The sequence below is a fragment of the Peromyscus eremicus genome, chromosome 1 (assembly GCF_949786415.1).
Source record: "Peromyscus eremicus chromosome 1, PerEre_H2_v1, whole genome shotgun sequence".
In the NCBI taxonomy this organism is placed as follows: Eukaryota; Metazoa; Chordata; class Mammalia; order Rodentia; family Cricetidae; genus Peromyscus; species Peromyscus eremicus.
Genome location: NC_081416.1, coordinates 49,432,632 through 49,453,986, shown reverse-complemented (window position 1 = coordinate 49,453,986; position 21,355 = coordinate 49,432,632). Strand labels below are relative to the sequence as shown.

Below are 21,355 nucleotides of genomic sequence, written 5' to 3'. Positions count from 1 at the left end.
TTTCGTGAGGACTAACTGAATTAATTCACACAAGACACCAGCATTTAAAGCATACCTAATTAGTAGGAAATGTGATTATGTGTGTGTTAAAGAAAAACTGTGTTAACCACTCACACATGTATAGGTTCTTCAAGCATACCAATGTCTTAGAGGAACTGTGTATTTCTCAGGATATCCTAAAACAACTTTATCAGAACACATACTCTTAAGGAAGTTAGGACGTACCCTTCTTTCAGAGGCGGTGAATGTTGCAGAATGGGGTGCGTGTTACATGTCAAAAGAAAACATGCTTAGTTTGGCTTCTTATCTGGCACCTTCTAAGCAGACCGGAAGTTGTTCAGTAGGGCATCTGGAGCAAGAGCCATTAAGTTTTGTCTGTGAGAGACAGGCAAGTATGTGGCCTCACTGAGCCTCCACTTCTGTGGCATGCAGATCATGGTGAAGGGAAGTTGTGGGGATTAGAGTAATATGTAAAGGTTTTCACATACAGGCTGGTTACCTAGTACAAGCTATGCTGATTAACTTAGATCAGCTAAGTGGTAACTGAACTGTACATTCTTGCCTTAAGAGAGAGGGTCACTGAAAACACCAACTCTGAACAGTTAACAGAGATGTTAGGGAGACCAACTTAGCCATCAAAACCTTCCATTCTGACCCCCATCTACACAGCACACGATGGTCTGTGGGAAGCAAGAAGGCAGGCCGTAACTCAGATTAAGGAGTTAAGTTTTATTTTCAGAAACCAGATTTTTTTAAACCTCCTCTAACTTCGGCTCCATCTTGTGATTTTTTTTTAATTTCTACTTAATTATTTGGCATATATTGATGGAGCTTTGGCAGAGTTGTTTGAGAAAAGGAATATAATCTATACACATCGAGAAAATAATTAAAACCTAACAGTCATTTGGGAGTGAAGGGGTTGCCTTAAAATAGATGAGACACTATGTGTGAGAAAAGGAGGATTTTTCACTAAAGGGTTTAGAACAGCCGCATGAAGGTGATGACTATATTGGGGTCCATGGGGATGGGAAGAAGGTGGGTAAGGGGACAGTTTGGGTACTGAAAGCTGCTTGTGAACTGGAGTTTTGTCTAGGAAGAAATGGTTTGAACACAAAGGTATTGGAAGGTAGGTATAGGGAAAGAAATCATTGCTATAACAATTTTTCTCTTTGCAAATTTTAAGAAAGGGTTATAAGTGTTACTTTACTAGTCTTTTAAAATTTATTTTTAATTTTAAATATTTACTTGCTTGTTGTTGTTGTGTGTGTGAGCACCGCAACTTGTGGAGGCCAGGAGACAACTTTGTGGGTTCCAGGGATTGAACTTGAATCTTCAGGCTTGCACAGGAAGTGCCTTTACCTGTTGAGCCATCTCTCTGGCTCCTTGTATTAGTCTTTCAAATTGTTTGAAGGTTTGAAGTACATCATTATTATTTGTATAAGAATTACCTCTGTAGATTTCAGTCAGAGGAGATCCACCTATATCAACAGAAAAAAAAAAAAAGCTCGAGGAAAAAAATCTCCAGAGCTAGTCCCACAACAGCTAGGGCTGTTACACAGAGAAACCCTGTCTCAAAAAAAAAAAAAAAAAAAAAAAAAAAAAAAAAAAAGAAAAAGAAAAAGAAAAAAGAAACTCAATACAGCTTGAGAAGTTTCTTGTAACAAAGAATGCCTTTTCCCACATTCTGAACCAGGGGAAATGTGTCTCATTTCAGTGTCCTCTCTGTAAATAATTCTAATCTGTGTTATTTGCTATGGGATGTTCTCTGAAATGTAGGATCTTTTGTACACACAATGTTTGGATGATTACATTCACATTTTAACATATCTCACTCTTACCTTCTCACCTCTGTTTGTACACACAGCATCCCACAGGCTCTCAGAGCTTTAGAATTCCATCACTTTCCTAAGAACTCCAGCATCTTTCCTAAGAACTCCAGCATCCTAAGAAGTGTTCACGTGAACCTTGGAGATTGTTTGGCTTCAGAAGGTTCTCTTGTGAAGGCCACTGATTTCAGTGGCCTCTCCTTTTATTGATGTGACAAAGGGCAGACTCCAAGAATGATGTTTTCTTGGCTCTTCCACACTGTGTTCATCATATTTGTTGACTTCTAAGTCCCAGAACAAATGTGAGAATTATCAGAGGGATTGTACTTGATGTGACTGTGGAAAAGTTCTGCTACTGATGAGGTCATTTCAGTGGGAGTAATTAAGATGTTACTCAGCAAGTCTTGGCTGGATAGTTTGTGAGGCTGGACCATCTCAGCTAGCAGCTTTGAAGTTGTTCTGGATGCAGAATTTTGAGGAAATTGTAACAGAGGCATTTTGAGAGGCTGGATCACCTGGGCTACTTATCTTCATTGGTGTCTGGTCTTTTTTTTTTTCTAAAAATACATAAACTTTTAAAGGTAACATATATATCTGTATTAATACAAGTATGGAATGTGTGGTTTTTGTTTTATGTTTGGGAAGGTAAAAGACATCTGTCAACTTTGTAAGTCCATTAGGACTTTATAACCAAACCTCTATCCATGCCATATGAAAAGATGGCATGTAATAATAAGTCATGAGGACTCTGTAGCCAACAAAATTTATCATGTCTCATCCAGTCTCAGAACTGTTCCCATAGTAGAGAGATCAGCATATACATCACCTGTCCTGTGGTATTTCTTGGTTTCTCTTTTCATGTCTGTAGCCAAGATTTTCAGGAGGTCTCCTCCAATCAAATCTGATATTTGTTAATTTTGAAGAGAACTATAATGTTTTGTTTCCTGTGGAAACAAAGGCATAAACTCTCCCCCAATACAACATATTTTCTGACTTTCATTTTGAAGTTGACATTTTAAAAATATATAGGTTGGTTTAATTTAACAGTTTCCATAATTCAGTGTCTCTCAGCAGCTATTGCTTTTTGTTCATTAGCATTTAAAAAACTCAGAGTCAACAGAGAGCTATACAGGATCCAGATGCCTTGTGTATTTCCCATCTTTATGTGGCTTAATCTTTTTACATTATTTTTTTTTAGACTTTATTTTTTTAAACTATTTATTGTTTTCTATAACTGTCTATACTCATTTCCTTTTTCTTCTTCAGCACCTAAGCATATTCAAACACATTGTATCTGTTTAGAGGCTTTCTCGGTCTGGACCTGACTTTTTGTGTGTCTGCAGCCTCCTCTGACCATGGAGCCAAACCTTAAGCTGCTAAGTGGCTGCTAGGTGCTCCACAGTGTAGCTCTGCTTAGTACATGGCGTCTGGTGGCTGGCTCCTCCCCGCTTGCTCGGCTCCTAAAGAGCCCCAGCCTCATGCTGTCAGTACCCGTGGGAGCCATGCTTACCACCCCAGCTCTGGGAAGTTTCTGGGTCCACGTTGCAGTAGACGTTTCTACCTAATCTCCCGTCACTGAGAAGTGTGCTGCCCACTGCTCATAAACCCCATTCAAGTGCTCGGTAGCAGGGCCTCTTAAAATAGCTGCACCTCTATATGTCGCAAGCACTGAACCTACCTGAGAGACCTCGTTGCCAGAAAGCCTTCTCAGGCTTTATGTGGATTTATGGGCCAGATGTTGGGTGCCAACTATAGCAAGCTTTCTTGTTGGACTATCTTTCCACTGCCAGTCTGCAAATTATGACCCAGAGACTTATTAATTATGAATGCTTGGCCTTTAGTTTTGGCTTATCTCAACTAGCTCTTATAACTTAAATTAACCCATATTTTTAAATCTATGTTCTGCCAATGTGGCATTACCTCTCTTCCATCTTGCACCTTCTGTCTCCTCTGCATGTCTGGCTGGCCACTCTGCCTTTTTTCTTCCCAGAGTCCTCTCTGTCTCTGGAAGCCCCACCTAACCTCTTCCTATTGGACGTTCAGCTCTTTATTAAACTGATCAGAAGGTGTCTTGGCAAAGACGCATCATTACAGTGTGAACAAATACTCTGCAAGAGGGACTACTCAGACTAAGAAAAATTAATACAGCATGATAGCAAGATGGCTGCACAGTAACAAACATGATTCCATTCGCTATCTATCTTGATTGTTTGGTCACCTTTAGGGTCTGAAGTTTTTAGACAGTGGCCCTGCGAGTATTCTGGAACTCACTATGTAGACCAGGTTGGCCCGGAACTCATAGAGATCCGCCTGCCTCTTCCTCCTGAGTGCTGGGATTAAATGTGTGCACCACCATGCTTGGCAGAATCTGTAGTTTTAAGGCCCTTTACCCTAGTTGCTGGCAATAATTGCTTTCCTTGCAGGTCAACAGCACAGAACTGCCTCATGGCTTCTCCTTCCTTTGGCCCCAGCCAACCTCCAGGCTGCATGGTTTAATTTCCTTCTATGTCTGGAAATCTCTCTGAATTTTACTCAGAGTCCAGATCCAGCTGTCACTTCCCAGTTGCAACCAGAATTAAAGCCAGTGGATGCAGCAGTGTCCCAGGTTACCAGATGGAGTCCTTATCTTTGCAAGAATACTTGTTGAAGAAGAGTTTAGATTCAGGAGTAACACAGCCACAATAACACAGCGATTTACTTTACACCTGCATGATTCATTAAAGGTGTTTCTTTCAAGACAACAAGCCCTCCAATCCATCTTAACTGAATAAACAAATATAAGAGGCACTCCTAATGGCAGTTAGCAGGACATTGATTTTCATTATTACTCCAGTCTCCAACATCCCTCTTCCCATTGTTAAAGCCCTAGGGATAGAAATGGAATGCTTTGAGAATCATCTTGACGCAAAAATAAGAGCAATATTCATTGAGATTTCCAGTGTGCCAGGTACTTTGAAGAGAAAAAACTTAAATTTTAGAGTAGGTTTACTGCAAGAAAATCTTGTATATCTCACACAAAATTTCACCATTAATGTCACCATGATTCAATGGGCCACATACTGAAAAATTATTATTAAGTAAAGTCCTTACATTATTTAGGTTCCCTTATTTCTTTTCTACCTCTGGATCATATCCAGGATACCAGATTACATTTAGTGGCCTTGTCTTTTCAACTCTATGAGGCTCAGACAGTTTTTCAGATTTCTTTTGCTAGACGCATCAAAGAGTGCTGGTCAGGATTAGAGACATTTGTAGAATGTCTTTAAATCTGAGTTAGTGTCATAATTATTTTCTCATAGATGGAACTGATGAGTCTTGGGGAAAGTAGCGTCATCCTTACACAATCATATCAAAGGGCACACACATTGTGACCATAGTCGATCAATGATGCTTTTAACTTAAAATCCCAGATCCAGGTGATGTTTTTCAGGCTTCTTCAGGTCTTTTCTTTCAGTGCTACCCTTTTGCCTACATCAGAAAGAGATTATCTCTAACTCTTACCTTTGGAGTTGTGAGTTAGATCACACATCCCTGAGGGTGGAAAATCTTTGCAAATTATTTGAAATTCTGCACATGAGCACCCTGGATTTACTTACATATTCAGATATTTACATCTGCATGGACTCAAAGATATTTGTTTTCTGCTTTGAACAATAATCCAACAGTGTCATATATAGTTTGTTGTTTGGGTTGTTTCTACTTTGGCCATTGGGAACTCTTTAAAGAGGCTACTGGGTCCCTTTGACATACTTTAGGTTTTGTTTTTGAGAACTTTCTTGAATTTTGGCAAGGTGCTTCAGGTGTGTATTGTATGTATCTGCTTTAGTACTACTGGTAGTCATTCGTCAAGGAAATTTCCTCCTCCCTCCCTCCTTTCCTCCCTCCCTCCCTTCCTCTTTTTCATCCTTCCTTCCTTCCTTGTCCTCCCCCCACCCCAATGATGCTGTAGGGAGCAGAGAGTCAATGGGCCACTTATGTTCAGAAAACATAATGCTGGTATCAATATGCATATCTGGCAGGGGTCAAGATGGCTAGTGCTGGATATTGGGAGCTATGAGTTAACACAAATGGCTGATACCAGATGGCTGGGAAAAACCAAAGTAAACAGTGATGTCTGTAAGTATTTCTGGCAGAATGCCATTTTTGTGTGGATTTTGTATAAAGATTCTCTTGAAGCCAGAGGCCAGTTCATCTGCCTTGGCCTTTGCAAGTCTGCCTGTGTGTTTGTGGGCCTGTTTTGCCTACCTCCTCCGGGCCTGTGTGCTGCTCTTTATGATCCCATGTGTCCTGGAATGTGCCTACTGGAGACTGCCTGCTTACTCCCCTGTGTGCTGGCCTCACCTGTATTGAGTAAATTATGACTTATCTGCCTGAGACTCCTCGAATTCTCTTCAATATCTTGGCTTCCTATGATCTGCCTTCTTTACTTGCATTGGAACATGACCTCACATAGGTTTTTTTTTTTTCAGCAATTCAGAAATATGAATAATAATTAGTGGCAACATATCCATAGCCAAACAATAACAAAAACAATAACACTATATGATTTGACATCTAAGCATATTGCTTATTAATAAATGTAAAAGTTAAATTTTATTATTTTATGTTTTTCTCCCTGTATGAATACTTTCTAGGAACCTCAAGTGAAGGTAATGTCCAGCTCCTGTAGGGAAATGCATTTCTAATGACCTAAGGTAATTTCATCTCCTCAGGGGATTCCTGATGGGTAATGTAGACTACTGGAAGGAATTGTTAGATCTGAAGGAAACATGTAGGAGCAAACGCAAAGCTCTCAGTGGGCTAATTAATGACGGGATAATAAAGTTCATAGTGTTTACAGACAGCAGGAACTCATACTGGGTCCATCAACAAACCCACCAAACTTGACCTTTAGAGTTTTTCAAGCATCTTGCCTTGTCCACTGTTACTCCTTTACATTATATCTTCATTATTTATTTCATGGGTTGATTGAAGAAACCTCTTAGTTGGTTGTAGAAGTAACCAATCGTCTTATTATTTTTTTCCTCTTCAATCTGTTCATAGAGGTAGCATCTTCTATTTTTTCAAAATATGCACCATTACTTTGTTTTTTGAAGCTTTTCAAATACTTTCCATTTTATTCAATGTGAGTGTCAAGAGCTTTTCAGTGGCCTATACTGCAGGTTGTAATCACTTGGTCATATGCTCCCATTATCTTTCTGACCTCAACTAGCACATCTCTTCTTGTTTCCACTAATCTGGTTCAGTGGCCTCTTTGCAATTTCTTGCATCCTCCCAACACATGGCTTGACTAATTTGTGTACTGAGATTTATACCTTACAGAAACCTTTTCTAGACTCAACAATTTTAAGAACTAGGATCTATATTCAGAAAAATGAAAAGATTCACAGCATAATAAATATATAATATGTAAATATCATAAGTAAATAAATAAAAAAAGTTGATACACTGAATACAGCTGTTCACTTTCCCTCATATTTCATAATCCACATAGAAAGTCTGAAGTACTTTCATAAAATTCTGCTATTTTTAGGAAGTCATGCAATAAAATAAAGTAAATTGTTTATGTTTATTTTTTAAAGACAGGATCTCATGTGACCCAAGTTGGCCTTGAACTCTTTACATAGCTGAGGCTGGTATTGAACTTCTAATCTTCTCAGAAAGGTAGAGACAGAGTCTCTCTATGTAGCCCTGGCTGGCCTGGGACTCTCTATGTAGACCAGGCTGGCCTCAAACTCTGAGATCTATTTGCCTCTGCCTACCAAGTGCTGGTATTAAAGGCCTGTGCCCTTGCTTCCCCACTGAACTTCTGATCTTGTCTGGGGACTACAAGCTTGCATCACTATACCTGTTAACCTATAAAGAATTATTTGTACTATTTATGTATGTTTACACTTTCTTGGTTAATTGTCCATATTATTTATTGCTTAAACATTTAAATTCCTTTTTAATTTATGTGTGTGTGTGTGAGTGCCTACTTGTCAGTATGTGCATAACTGCTGAGGAATACACTGAAGTGGAGGCCTGCAGTCTTGAGGTTCAAAGAATGGTCAGGGAAGAACTTCGCTTGGGGTAACAATTGTGGGGTCTGAGTTCTGGCACAAGCTATGGTGATACCAAGGTAAATGCTTTCCAGTGCTGGACATGGATATTCTAGTTTACTTTCTGTTGCTGTGTCACACAGGGACAAAAAGCAACTTAACAAAGGGGCTTGTAATTCTAGGTCACATCATCATAGCATCCATTCCAGATGATTGGAACATAATATAGCTAGTCACATCACATCCACAGTATAGAGCAGAGAGAAATGAATGCATGCCTGATTTCTTCCTTCCTTCCTTCCTTCCTTCCTTCCTTCCTTCCTTCCTTCCTTCCTTCCTCCTTCCTCCCTTCCCTTCCCTTCCCTTCCCTTCCTTCCCTTCTTTCTTCTTTCTTTCTTTCTTTCTTTCTTTCTTTCTTTCTTTCTTTCTTTCTTTCTTTCTTTCTTTCTTTCTTCTTTCTTCTTTCATTATGAATGCTTGGACTTAGCTTAGGCTTGTTCCACTAGCTCTTATAATTTAACCTGTTACAATTCATCTACATTTTACCTTGGGGCTTTTAACCTTTCTTTCATTCTGTATGTCCTACTTTCCTGTTTCCTCTGTGTCTGGCTGGGTGGCCCCTCAAGTCTCCTGATGTCTCTTTTTCTTTCTTCCCCCTAGCCTAAATTCCTCCTCCTACCTACTCTCCCTGCCCAGAAGGCCTGCCTATACCTCCTCCTTTGCTATTGGCCATTCAGCTTTTTATTAGACCAATCAGGTGCCTTAGGCAGGCAAGGTGAAATAGCAACACATCTTTCCATAGCTAAACAAATATTCAACATAAACAATAGGTAGTTGGTGGCCAGCTCTCCCTTGGGGCTTCAGTGCCCTAGGGTTGGTGTTTCATAAGTCCCAGGGCAGGAACTGATACTGAAAGGGCTCAACCTGGCCTTTTAAGTATCAAGCTAATAGCACGTCTCTGCTTCTAGCTTGTTCTTTCTTAAGTGTTTAAGACCTGGCTACCCCAGTCAAAAGGTGAGAAAGTGCAGAATGGACCCATTGCATATGCACATTCTAGCTTCCTTCTAGGAAATGCTGAGGAAGGTGTGAGGACCTGAGGACATGCTTGATTTCTTGCTTGCTTGCTTGCTTGCTTGCTTGTGCTCAACTGTACCTTTCCATGTCAAATGGTGGCACCCACATTGGGCTGAATATTCTTTCTTATATTATCATAATTAAGACAATCTCCCATAGAGATGCATACAGGACAACCCGATGTGAACAATGCATCATTGAGAATCTCTTCCCAGGTGAGTCTAGGTTGTGGCAAGTCGAACATTAAAGCTAACCATCACAGGGGGCTTTAGATTATAAGTCTTCAATTGATAGTGATTTGTAGGAGAAACTTAATTTGGATTTGTCACCTCATAGATATGATAACTTCATGGAAGACATTATAAAGTCCTAGAGCCCCTGGTGCTTTGTGCTTCTGATATGTGTCTTAATTCCCTTCAGGGTCACAGTGCTGGAATGTCTGAGTGTCTTTTGATTCAGTTTCCTCTATTTCTTCCAAGGCTGTGTTGCAAAAGAAATATCCATTTCCCAGCTAACAATTTCATTTTTAATTTTCTTTTATAACATGAAATATCATACCAATGAGATCTTTGAAAGTCAAGTGTATCTTAGTAAAAGCAGAAAAACTAGCCAGAAATCAGTAGATTGAATGTATCTGAGGTGCAAATGTTTTCAAAGGCAGTGATAGGCAGGAGCTGTTTACTTCTCTGTTCTATCAGAAAGTCCAAGTCTTTTCCTGAGTCTCCTCATGGCTGAATTCATCTCCTGATTCCTCAGAGTGTAGATCAAGGAGTTGAGCAGTGGGGTGATAACTGCAAAGGACAGAAATGGCTTTATTCCTGGGGAGGACAAACACAAAAGTGCAGGGCACAAAATACCGGGTGACCACAGTGATGTAGGAGGTGCAGGTGGAGACGGCTTCCTTCCTTCCTTCTCCTGACTGAGACCTCAGCAACAATAATATGACCTTGTATGATACCAGGAACAAGAAAAACAACAGTGTGGTGAGCATTCTGTATTGGAACTTATCAGCAGCTTCAGGACAAAGATGTCTGTACAGGCAAGTTTGATGACCTGGGGGACATCACAGTAGAAAGTGTCAAGAACATTGGGTCCAGAGAATGGAAGTGTTAGCAAGAGAGAAATCTGCACAATAGAGTGGACAAAGCCTCCCACCCAGGAGGCCACTATTAACCCAATGCAACAGCCCCTGCTCATGATGGTCACATAGTGCAGGGGCTTAGAGATGGCCACATATCGATCTAGAGCCATCACTGACAGAGAAAACACATATGCTCCTCCAGGTGGAAGAAGAACATCTGAGCGAGGCAGCCATTGAAAGAGATGGTCTTTCTGTCTGAGAGAAGGTCCACCAGAACCTTGGGGGCAGTGATGGAGGAAAAGCAGATGTCAGCAATAGACAAATTCCTGAGCAAGAAATACATGGGGGTGTGAAGGCGGGCCTCACAGGTCACGGTGACCATGATGAGAAGGTTCCCCAGCAGAGTTGTCACATACACCAGGAGAAGGAAAAGAAACAGCACCACGCCCACTTCTTGACTCTGGGTCATACACACACATACACACACACACCACACACACACACACACACACACACACACACACACATTCAATTTAGTTCAATATATTGAATCAATTATTTCAATATATAAATATTCAATTATATTGAATAAATAATTTCAGTTTATATACTGAAATTAGTCTAGTTGTGTACATTTTAAAGAATATAATTAGTTTGGTGATCATGTCAAATTATTACATGCAAAATCATTCAATAATTCTTTTTTTACTGAGCACTGTTGGGAATGAAAATAGACTACGTAGCATTTGTACAAAATAAAAATTATCAAGGGCATTGGTGGCTGGGGTGATGGCTCAGCCAGTAAGAACACTTGCTTTGCAAGCATGAAAACCCAAGTTTAATTCCCAGGACCTACATAAAAAGCCAGATGTGTCTGTCAGTGCCTATAACTCTAGCACTGGGGGTGGAGATGGGAGAATCCTGATGACTGTGTAGTGTTTCCTGTTCACCCAGAGATCTCTTTTTCAAGGCAATAAGGCAGAGAACAATAAAGTAAGACGTATGGCATCCTATTCTGGCCTCTGCAATGCACGTGCACTTGCACACTGTCATTCATGCTCTTCTCCTACCACAAAATTATAAAGGTTTAATTTGATGCTTTGGTGTCAAACTTCCCATGCACTAACTGTACCCTTTCTCCATTTGTTTTGCTTTAAGATCTTTTCAACTCTCTTAGTCAGTTACACTATTTTCAGGGTCAAAGGTTCTGGCTTTCCTAAGAGCTTGAAGTGAAAGGACCATCTTCAGGTTAACTGTCCCCCATTTGTTATAATTATTATCAGTTGTTTTCTACATTGTCCAGGAAGGTACTTGGACAAAAACACATAGGAGAGTCTGCAAGTTCTCTGGAAGATGATTTATTTTCATTAAAGGGAGAATCTAACTTTACATAGAGTGAGGGAGGCGGTATAGAGTCTTCTATAGGAGACATTGGAGCACTTTTTAAAACCTCTTCCCTATTCTGCCCTCAACTCACTGAACAATGGGGGCTTTCATTGACTGTGAACCTGCAGATGATATCAATCAAGGAGGAGGAGGAAGCTGGGCAGGAGTTGAGGGGGACTCACAGGAGGGCAGTAGGACAGAAAGGTGTAGCTTCCTGCTTCTTAATGTGGGTGTTCCAGTTTTAGCTTCTGCCTAAACATAGGAGCCAACTAAAGATCTGCTTCCTTTTTCTGCTGTGTTCCTCCCTCATCTCTACTGCCTGCACCATCTTCAGATCTGTTTTCCTGTTGCTGAGAGAAAGCAGTTGCTGAGTGATATTGCCCTTGGGAGTCTCCTCATGCCAAAACCTAAGGTGCCTTGCAGTATATATGTCTGTATGAAGAAGAGGCTTTTACTTATTCCCTAAATAGGAAGAAAAAGATGAAAAGCAAGCTCATTTCTCCAAACTCATAGCAATGTGCTCATTGGGAGACTGAATTAAAGGTGCAATTGTCTAGCTCCAAAGCCATTGCACTTGCTATAACCACCATTTTTTAAGCATCCAGCGGGATGGAACTAAATTTTCATCTCAAGTTTAGAGGAAAGACAGCAGAAAACAGTTCAAGATGAGCTATTTGTTTTAGAAGCCACAGCGTTCCAGACAAACTAGGAACTGGCACAACCCATTCTCTCACCCACCTGCAGCACCACAGTAACCCTGTGCAGGAGAAACTGAGTTCCCTGAAGTTAGAGTCAATTGCGTTCCTGATGCCATGTTTATTAGGAAGTGGGAATGCATATATTCAGTGAGCCCTTCACTCTGTGCTCACACAGTTTATGATGCGTACAGCAAGGTTGGGACAGGAATTATTCTAGCAACACACACATACACACACAAACACAGACATACACACATCCACACATGTGTGGACATGCAGCGAAGGTCTGCTGAAGAATGTTCAGTCTGGTGGAAAATACCAATATTTAAGTGCACCAATAGCCGTTGGAACCAGTGCTTTGGTACAGAAGAGCCTTATCTAGGGCTGGTTCTGAAAGGTTACCAGAAGAGCTAAAAGTTTCTTACAGGCTGGATGACTTACTAAGAACTGGGGCAGAAATGTATAATACAAAGAAAAGAATTCACAGAAGGCTGATCAGTTGTGAAATAACATGACTACCGAGAGAACACTAAACATGTGATGTAGTTGTAGTGTAGGGGAGTGTGGAGTGAAAGGAGATTTTTAATTTTTATTCATCACAGACAATCACTTGTCATATTAACTCAGTGATAAATGTGTTATTTTATATTCTGTGGTTCTTAGGTATTGTTTTGTTGACCAACAACTGATCTAAGCCTACTGGTGTAGCTAGAGTTTTCCTGCCTTGCCCACAGTCAGGACAAATCTTTGTCACCCGCCAGTCCCACAGCCATCAGACCCAACCAAGTAAACACAGAGACTTATACTGCTTACAAACTGTATGGCCGTGGCAAGCTTCTTGCTAACTGTTCTTATAGCTTAAATTAATCCATTTCTATAAATCTATACCTTGCCACGTGGCTCATGGCTTACCGGCATCTTCACATGCTGTTTGTCATCGTGGCAGCTGGCAGTGTCTCTGACTCAGCCTTCACTTCCCAGCTTTATTCTCCTCCTTGTCCCGCCTATACTTCCTGCCTGGCCACTGGCCAATCAGTGATTTATTTATTGACCAATCAGCAACACACTTGACATACAGACCATCCCACAGCATACTGGACTCTGGTTTCTTGCAAGATTGTAAAATGTTTCTCCATGGGGAGAAGGAACAATTAATTCCCTTGATAACTTGGCCCTCAATTCTGACCCATGTGTTTAGTAGCAGATGGTGGAGAGTGTTCTTAGAGCTGTGATGAAATTTTGTGGTTCTCGTTTGAGGAAGGAGACCAGAAAAGGACAATGACCTACTGCATTATACTGCTTCTGCCTCTTTCCCCCTTTAAATGGGGCTAATACAGTGATGGGATCACAATAAATAAGTGCTGTGGGATGTCTTTCAGTATGCTGTGAATATGTGTTACTCTCATTAGTTGATAAGTAAAGCTGTTTGGCCAATGGCAAGGCAGAATAAGGTTATGTGGTACATTCAAATTGAAGATGGAGATGAAGAAGGGTGGGGTCACAGCAGAAGCTGCAAGCTACTGCCAGGAGAAGCAAGATGTGAGAGAATAGGTAACACCATGAAACCATGTGGCAAAACATAGATTAATAGAAATGGGTTGAATTAAGTTATAAGAGCTGGTTAACAATGTACCTGAGCCATAGGCCATACGATTTGTAATTAATGTAAGTCTCTCTGTGTTTACTTGGGATCCGGCAGCCATGGGACCAGGCAGGACACAAGAAAACTTCTAGCTACATTTGGCGACCAGCTTGGGGCAAGAATTTCCACTTAAAATCTGAGAAAGCTTAAAAAAGGGTTCTAAATGGAGCTAAAAACAGCTCCCTAGTTCATGTCTCTCCTTACCAGCCGGTGGTGATACAGAGATGCGTCCCCTGGTTGCAGTGGGCTTCAGTGGCAACGTGGCAGGCTCCTGCAGTATCTCACTGGCCTCAATACAAAAAGGCTTCTCCCAGCCACTGCCTGCTGGCTTGGGATCACAAAACACAGTCATACTACTTAATACTGCTTCCCAGAATTGGGGAGGTAAGCATGACTCCTTGGTACCTTCACCATGTTGAAAAACCAAGTGGGTGGAGCCAGCAGCCAGGGCTGCTGCCATTTTCATCCTAGCCACAGCAGCTTAACAGTTCAAAATCTCTCCTGGTCAGAAAAGGATATGTTACTTTGGAAGGATTACAGATATACAATAAGACAGATTCAGATGGGAAAAAACCTCTAAACAGTTTGCAGTGTTTGTAAAAATGTACATAGGCTTAGAAGAGAGGAAAATGAGTATAGGCAGTTATATAAAGAAATAAATAATTTTAAAAAATAAAGTCATTAAAGAGACAATAAAAATAATATAAAAGAAATAAGCCACATAAAGATGGAAAATACACAGAGTGTCTGGATTATTGTGTTTTATTTAAAATTTTTTTACTGTTAATGAGCTAACTGAAGAAAGACATTTGATTGTAAAGATTGTTAAGTTAAACATATATATATATATATATACATATATATATATGATATCTTGACTTCAAAATTTGGATCTAAGGATATGTTGCTTTGGAAAGGAGGTTGTGCTTTTGTTTCCACAGGAAGCAAGAGGCTGTGGATTTGTTTCAGGTTAAGATGGACCAGATTTGATCAAGTGAGACCTCCTAAACCTTGACAAAGATTATAACAGGTCTTCCCAGGACTTGATTATTATTCTGAATTCTCTTAGGGTCCCTATAAGATTAGTAGTGCCCCCAATCAGTAGGAAGTAGCCCAGAAAACTATACTCACACCCCCAAAAATGGATTATGTATGTTTGTCTTTGTTTAGGGGTTGATTACAAATTGTTATTGGTCATAGTCAATATCTTTCTAAAAGAAGAAAGGAGGATATGATATAGAAATGTATGATATAGAAATGATATGACAAAAGGGTAGATTATTGAATCTACTTTGATCCAGAAAACAACTGTTAATATCAAAATACTTTACATTATATGGATTTTTTTTCCAGACAGGGTTTCTCCATATAGTTTTGGTGCCTGTCCTGGCTCTCTCTCTGTAGACCAGGCTGGCCTTGAACTCACAGAGAGCCACCTGACTCTGCCTCCCAAGTGCTGGGATTAAAGGCATGTGCCACCACCACCTGGCTGGATTTGGTTAATTGATACAAATTTAAAGTTAATTTTGTTATACTGTATGTATTTTCTACTCTTGGTTAAGGTATTATGCTTATGCAATTCATTTAAAATTTAAATTGTAATGTATAATTAAGAAATACAGATTAATAATTAGTCATCTATGATAATCAAACTTATAGTCATGCTAGTTAAGTTTTCTAGGTATACATAGATGTATTTCAATTAGGTAGGTAATCTTCAAACACTTCAAAGACCTATAGGATATGGCATTTAAAATGTTTTAAGAATGTAGACTTTTATAGACAGTGAGACACGTCTACTCCTGGCAGCACCAATTGCTTCAAAGAAGATATGGGCTGGAGAGATGGTTCAGTGGTTAAAGGCATATACTGCTCTTATAAAGGACCTGAGTTTGGTTTTCAGCATGTAATGGGCAGCTTACAAACACCTGCAGTGCTAGCTAGCTTCTGGGGGTTCAGTGTTCCCTTATGGCCTCATGACCACTCACACACATAAGCATACACACATAGACACACAAATAAAAAATAACAAACCTTGGTAAAGAATAATGTTTTGTTTTTATAAGCTGTTATTGGTCATCTCTGAGAATTATAGGGTCATATTATGTATGTAGCTCAGTGTGGCTATGAAATTTCTATCCCCCTCTTTCAGCCTCTCAAGTATTGGTATTAGAGGGTTATACTACCACACTTAGCATCAAGGGAATTTTTGGATTATAATAATTTTTCTGTCTTGTACACAGCATATTTTTTGAAATGTTCAAATATATTTAGATAGACAGATGGAAATGGACAAAATTATGCTAAATAAAATAAACCAGACACAGAAAGATGAGTGGTTCATTGTTTTAGTTAGGGTTTCTATTGCTGTGAAGAGACACTATGACCACGACAACCCTCTTAAGAAAAACATTTAATTGAGGCTGGCTTACAGTTCAGCGGTTTAGTCCGTTGTTATCATGGTGGGAAACATGGTGGCACATAGGTAGACATGGTGTTGAAGAGGTATCAGAGAATTCTACATCAGGATATGCAGGCAGTAGGAAGAGAAAATGAGCCATTGGGACTGATTTGAAGCTTCTGAACCCTCAAAGCCCTCCCCTAGTGACATACTTCCTCCAACAAGGTCACATATACTCCAACAAGGCCACACCTCCTAATGATGCCACCCTATGGACTTATGGGAGTCATTTTCATCAAACTGCCACATTCATGGTCCACCTTTCAGATATAGAGGGTGAAAAAAAATGGTCTGAAAGTAGAATAGTTATTAATGAAGGTTGAGAGGGATGTATGTGCACATGAGCACACATGTGTCTGAGCATGTGTGTGCGCGCGCGCGCGCATGTGTGTGTGTGTGTGTGTGTGTGTGTGTGTGTGTGTGTGAAGGGTGGAGAAAAAGAGGCTGGACTTAGTGCATGCTGAAAGCTTATGTGTTACCACATTGAATCCCATTAGTAAGTATAATTACATGTTAAAAATTAAGATATGTAACTATAAACTTGATGATATTGCTAGTGTATTTATAGTTTAAGAAAAGAAAATGATTTGTGCAAATTTAAAGATATAATGCAGGATAAAAAGTGAGACACGACTATCACTCTGCAGATCTTTGCTGCTAAGCCTGCTTCCTTTTGAATTCTAAGTCAAAAATCATAACTTTGCTTTTCCTCCTTTCTACTCTGTTTTTGGAGACTGATCAAGACCCCAAGCACGCTTGTTTTGACACTCAGGGTTTCCCACACTTTTCTTTGAAGACTCCCATGAACAGCTGCATGCAGCCCTCCATTGCTTGCTCTAACTCAAAAGGTGTGACTGCCTCTCCCTCTCATCCCTTCTTCTGGCAGCTGCCAGGATTTATAGCCTGCTTGCCTTGCGGCTTCTCTCCCAAACTCTAATAGAATGGAAGACATACTGTTTTCTCCCTGCTGCACAGACTCAATCGATGTAGTTTCTCATCTTGTATCACAAGAACATTTGAAGAATCTCATTTGGAAGAAACTCTTTTTACATTGATTTTAAAATGTGGCAGCCATAGTGCTATGTAACTCAAAGGCTTTCAACAAATACAGGAAGACTCCTTAAGCTCACTGCTTTCTTCTTCTTTTTTAAAATTTAACTTTACTTACCCACTCAGAGGGCCTGATCCAGTTGGTGACCCCTCAGCCATTGGTTCATATTTCATGTGTTTCCGTTTGTTTGGCTATTTGTCTCTGTGCTTTATCCGACCTTGGTCTCAACAATTCTCTCTCATATAAACCCTCCTCATTCTCGCTAATTGGACTCCCAGAGATCCACCTGGGGCCTAGTCATGGATCTCTGCATCCAGATCCCTCAGTAGTTGGATGAGGTTTCTAGCATGACAATTAGGGTGTTTGGCCATCCCATCACCAGAGTAGGTCAGTTCGGGCTGTCTCTCGACCATTGCCAGCAGTCTGTTGTGGGGGTATCTTTGTGGATTTCTGTGGGCCTCTCTAGCACTTTGTTTCTTCCTATTCTCATGTGGTCTTCATTTACCATGGTCTCCTATTCCTTGTTCTCCCTCTCTGTTGTTGATCCAGCTGGGATCTCCCACTCACCCAAGCTCTCTTTCCCTCGACCCTCGCCCTTCACTACCCCCACTCATGTCCAGGCTGTTCATGTAGATCTCATTCCATTTCTCTGTCATTGGGCGATCCCTGTGTCTTTCTTGGGGTCCTGTTTTCCAGGTAGCCTGCCTGGTGTTGTGAGTAGCAGTCCAGTCATCCTTGTTCCACAGCTAGTATCCTGTTATGAGTGAGTACATACCATGTTTGTCTTTCTGAGTCTGGGATACCTCACTCAGGATGATTTTTTCTAGATCCATCCAAGATGATTGGCCTGATCTGTTTGGGAGGCATCCAGGCAGTGGCACCGGGTCCTGTGCTCATTGCATGAGTCGGCTGTTTGAAACCTGGGGCCTATGCAGGGTCCCTTGGCTCGGCCTGGGAGCTCGGCCTGGACTGAGTCCACCAGGTTGATCTCAGTCTGTGGGGAAGGCTTTGCCCTGGAGGAGATTGGAATGGGGGGCGGGCTAGGGGGAAGGTGAGGGGGGCGGGAGGGGGGAGAACAAGGGAATCTGTGCCTGTGTGCAGAACTGAATTGTATTGCAAAATAAAAATTAAAAATTAAAAAAAAATCCAATCCAATCCAAAAAAAAAAAAAAAAAAAAAAAAAAAAGAACACAGGCTGCACAGGCTGTTCTTCCAGAGGTTCTGAGTTCAATTCCCAGCACCCACATGGTGGCTCACAACCATCTGTAATGAGATCTGGCTCCCTCTTCTGGCCTGCAGGCACACATGCAAAAAAAAAAAACATTGTATACATAATAAATAAAATAAATCTTTAAAAAAAAATTTAACTTTACTGATTCTTTGAGAGTTTCTCATCATGCACCCCAATTCTACTCACCTTCCAGTCCCTCCATATCTTCCCCTCACCCCTGCAGTGCCCTACTCCCACATCAAAGAAAACAAAACACAGTACGCAAGCAAGCAAACAAAAATAAGAACAAAACAAACAAACAAAAAACAACAACAAAAAAAACCTCTTTGCTCCTCCTCTTTCCTGCCTCTCCAACACCTCTTCATTTGTCCTGGTGGCATTGAGGGCCTCGGTGTGTCATATAGTACATTCTTTAGTCCTCTCAGCTTTACTAGCAAAAGTTCATTGCAATGAGTCACTGGTTCGGTTTAGGGCCTCTGGTTTCTGGTACACCATCGTCACTGGATCCTCACTGGAACTCTTCTGGGATATTCTGGGGCTGCCCTGCATCTTAGAGATACTGCGGGTATTGTTCCACAGGACCAGTCCCTTCATGAGAATTGGTGATGGACACAGAGGGAATACCCTGCCCCCACAGGACTCTTGGGTCTGCAGGGGCCACAATCTACCAGGAGCTGCTGGCCCAACCTGGGGGCCTGATTTGCTTTCTCCTTAATACCTCCCCCTTCCAGTACTTAACATTCACCTTTGTTTTGTTGGTCAGTGAGATGATCATCTTTAGTTTGAAGTATTTACTATCTCTAGAAAATATTCAGTCAGATTCCTAAAATACAGCAATAGTATCTCAATTTTAATATGTACAACCTTAAAACTAGCTAGTAATTTAATGTCTTTATCAATTTCCTTTGCTCTTAAAATTTCATTGAAAAATTTTATGTTATTAGGTACAGTGCAAAACAATTGGTAAGGTTAATTATTGAAAAATGTGAGTCTGAAGGTAATTTCTTTGGATGATTGGATGTCTTAGTGTCTTTCTCCATTTTCAGGAGAGAAAGGGCAAACACAAGGAATAGCTTTAAGGTTCTGCCAATGTGTCCCTGTCTTATATTCAAATCCCTCAGCTGCAGACCTAATGTAAGAATGGCAAAGAAAGTAGCAGTAGCAGACTGATTGTAGTTTTGGTGATGTTGTTTCAATGGGATTCATTAAAGTGTTATCAAAACAGTCATGTGTGCACATTGATATATTTTGTCTGGTGTTTGGAATTCTTTAGAGGCAATGAAAGAATCTATTTGATTTGTATCTTCTAATTTTTTTTGCTCTGGGCCCCTGTGTAGTGTCCTGGTCTCTTAGTCCCAGCCCTATTATGAGAGGTAGGCAGAGGATTATTGTTGGACAAGAAAGTGGAAATCAACTGGCTACTTTCCCTGGTGGTGATGGAGTTTCAGTGGGAATTATTAAATTGTTGCTAAAGTATACACCTACATGTAAACATGCAGAAAACTTATATGAAAAAAAAAACAACCCAACATTTTGGTTAGTACTCAATTGAGTTACCAAACCCCCTTTTTATTCTTAACTTAATTAGCTTTTGTTGAAACATGCCTTGTTGTGTGCCTAAAAATGTTCCAGGGTCTTATTTCATGTTTTCAAATACATAAAAATTGTACATTTGAATATACATGTCTGCATCTACATATACATGTACACACACATACACATACACACACCTGTGTATGTATGTTTTGATGGATATCTTGAATGAGACTGTCTGGAAATGAGAAAAGAGAATTAAATCCTAAACAGTCTTAGAGATCTTTATTTCCTTAGCAAGCAGAAAATAATTCTGGTTCTTGAACCTTTTTGTCTGTCTCTTCAAGTTGCTATACAGCATGCTTATAAAAATACAGCTGTCAATCATTTCTCACCATTTTTCCATTTAAACCTTTCTTTTGGGGAGAGCTAGAGAGACCTAAGTTTATATTCAGATAGAGATAAATGGATACAATTGTTCATACACTAGATTTGTTCTTATGAACTCTACTGCTGTGCAGAATAAAAATTGTAAGAAGCAATGTCCTGGCATTTGGGGTAGGAAGTCTTGGTTATTGTTATTTCTAGGGTGATAAAGTCTGCCCTCTCTCTCCCTCAGTCCAGGACTGAGTCACTTAGTTCTACTCTTCCTGTCTCTGTCATTGTGATGATTAGCTTTAATTGTCAACTTGGCACAACCTAGAATCACCTGGGAAGAGAGTCTCAGTGAGAGATTGTCTACATTGGGTTGGCCTGTGGGCATGTCTGTGAGGGATTGTCTTAATTAATTTGTGGGAGTAGACCCAGCACTATTCCCTAGGTTGGGGTTCCTGACCTATATAAGAGTAGAGAAATTGAGCTGAGCACAAACAAGCGAGCAGACATGCATCCATTTCTTCCTGCTCTAGACAGTGGATGTGGTGTGACAGGCTGTTTGAAGTTTCTGTCACCTTGATGTCCACACAATGATGAACTATTATCTAGAATTGTATACTGAAATCATTTCTGCTGGTGGCTGTGTCAGAGGAGCAGCAGCTGACAATTGAAGTTCAAGGTGTCAGCTCACCAAGAGGCGGATCCTTGATGGGTGAATCTCAGATAGGCAAGGCCCTGAGACCACAGACTCCAAAATGTCTTTTGCTTCTGCTGTGCCTTCACATGGTTGCTGCTGCCATCTTTCTGTGGTATCTGGCATGGTGTGAATGGGTGTGGGGAGATCCCCACTGCCTGTAATGTAGTGTGTTTATCTCATGGAAACATCCCATTCTACTGGGCATTTTTACCTGTGGATTATTATGAAGATGATTTCTTCCTAAGCTATACTATCTAAC

At 40.5% G+C, this 21,355-nt stretch overlaps 1 pseudogene; it reads right to left on the bottom strand.

Moving 5' to 3' along the window:
• Nucleotides 1–9,603: 9,603 nt before the first annotated feature.
• On the bottom strand, nt 9,604–18,986 carry LOC131923453 (olfactory receptor 4D10-like; annotated as a pseudogene).
• Nucleotides 18,987–21,355: the final 2,369 nt, after the last annotated feature.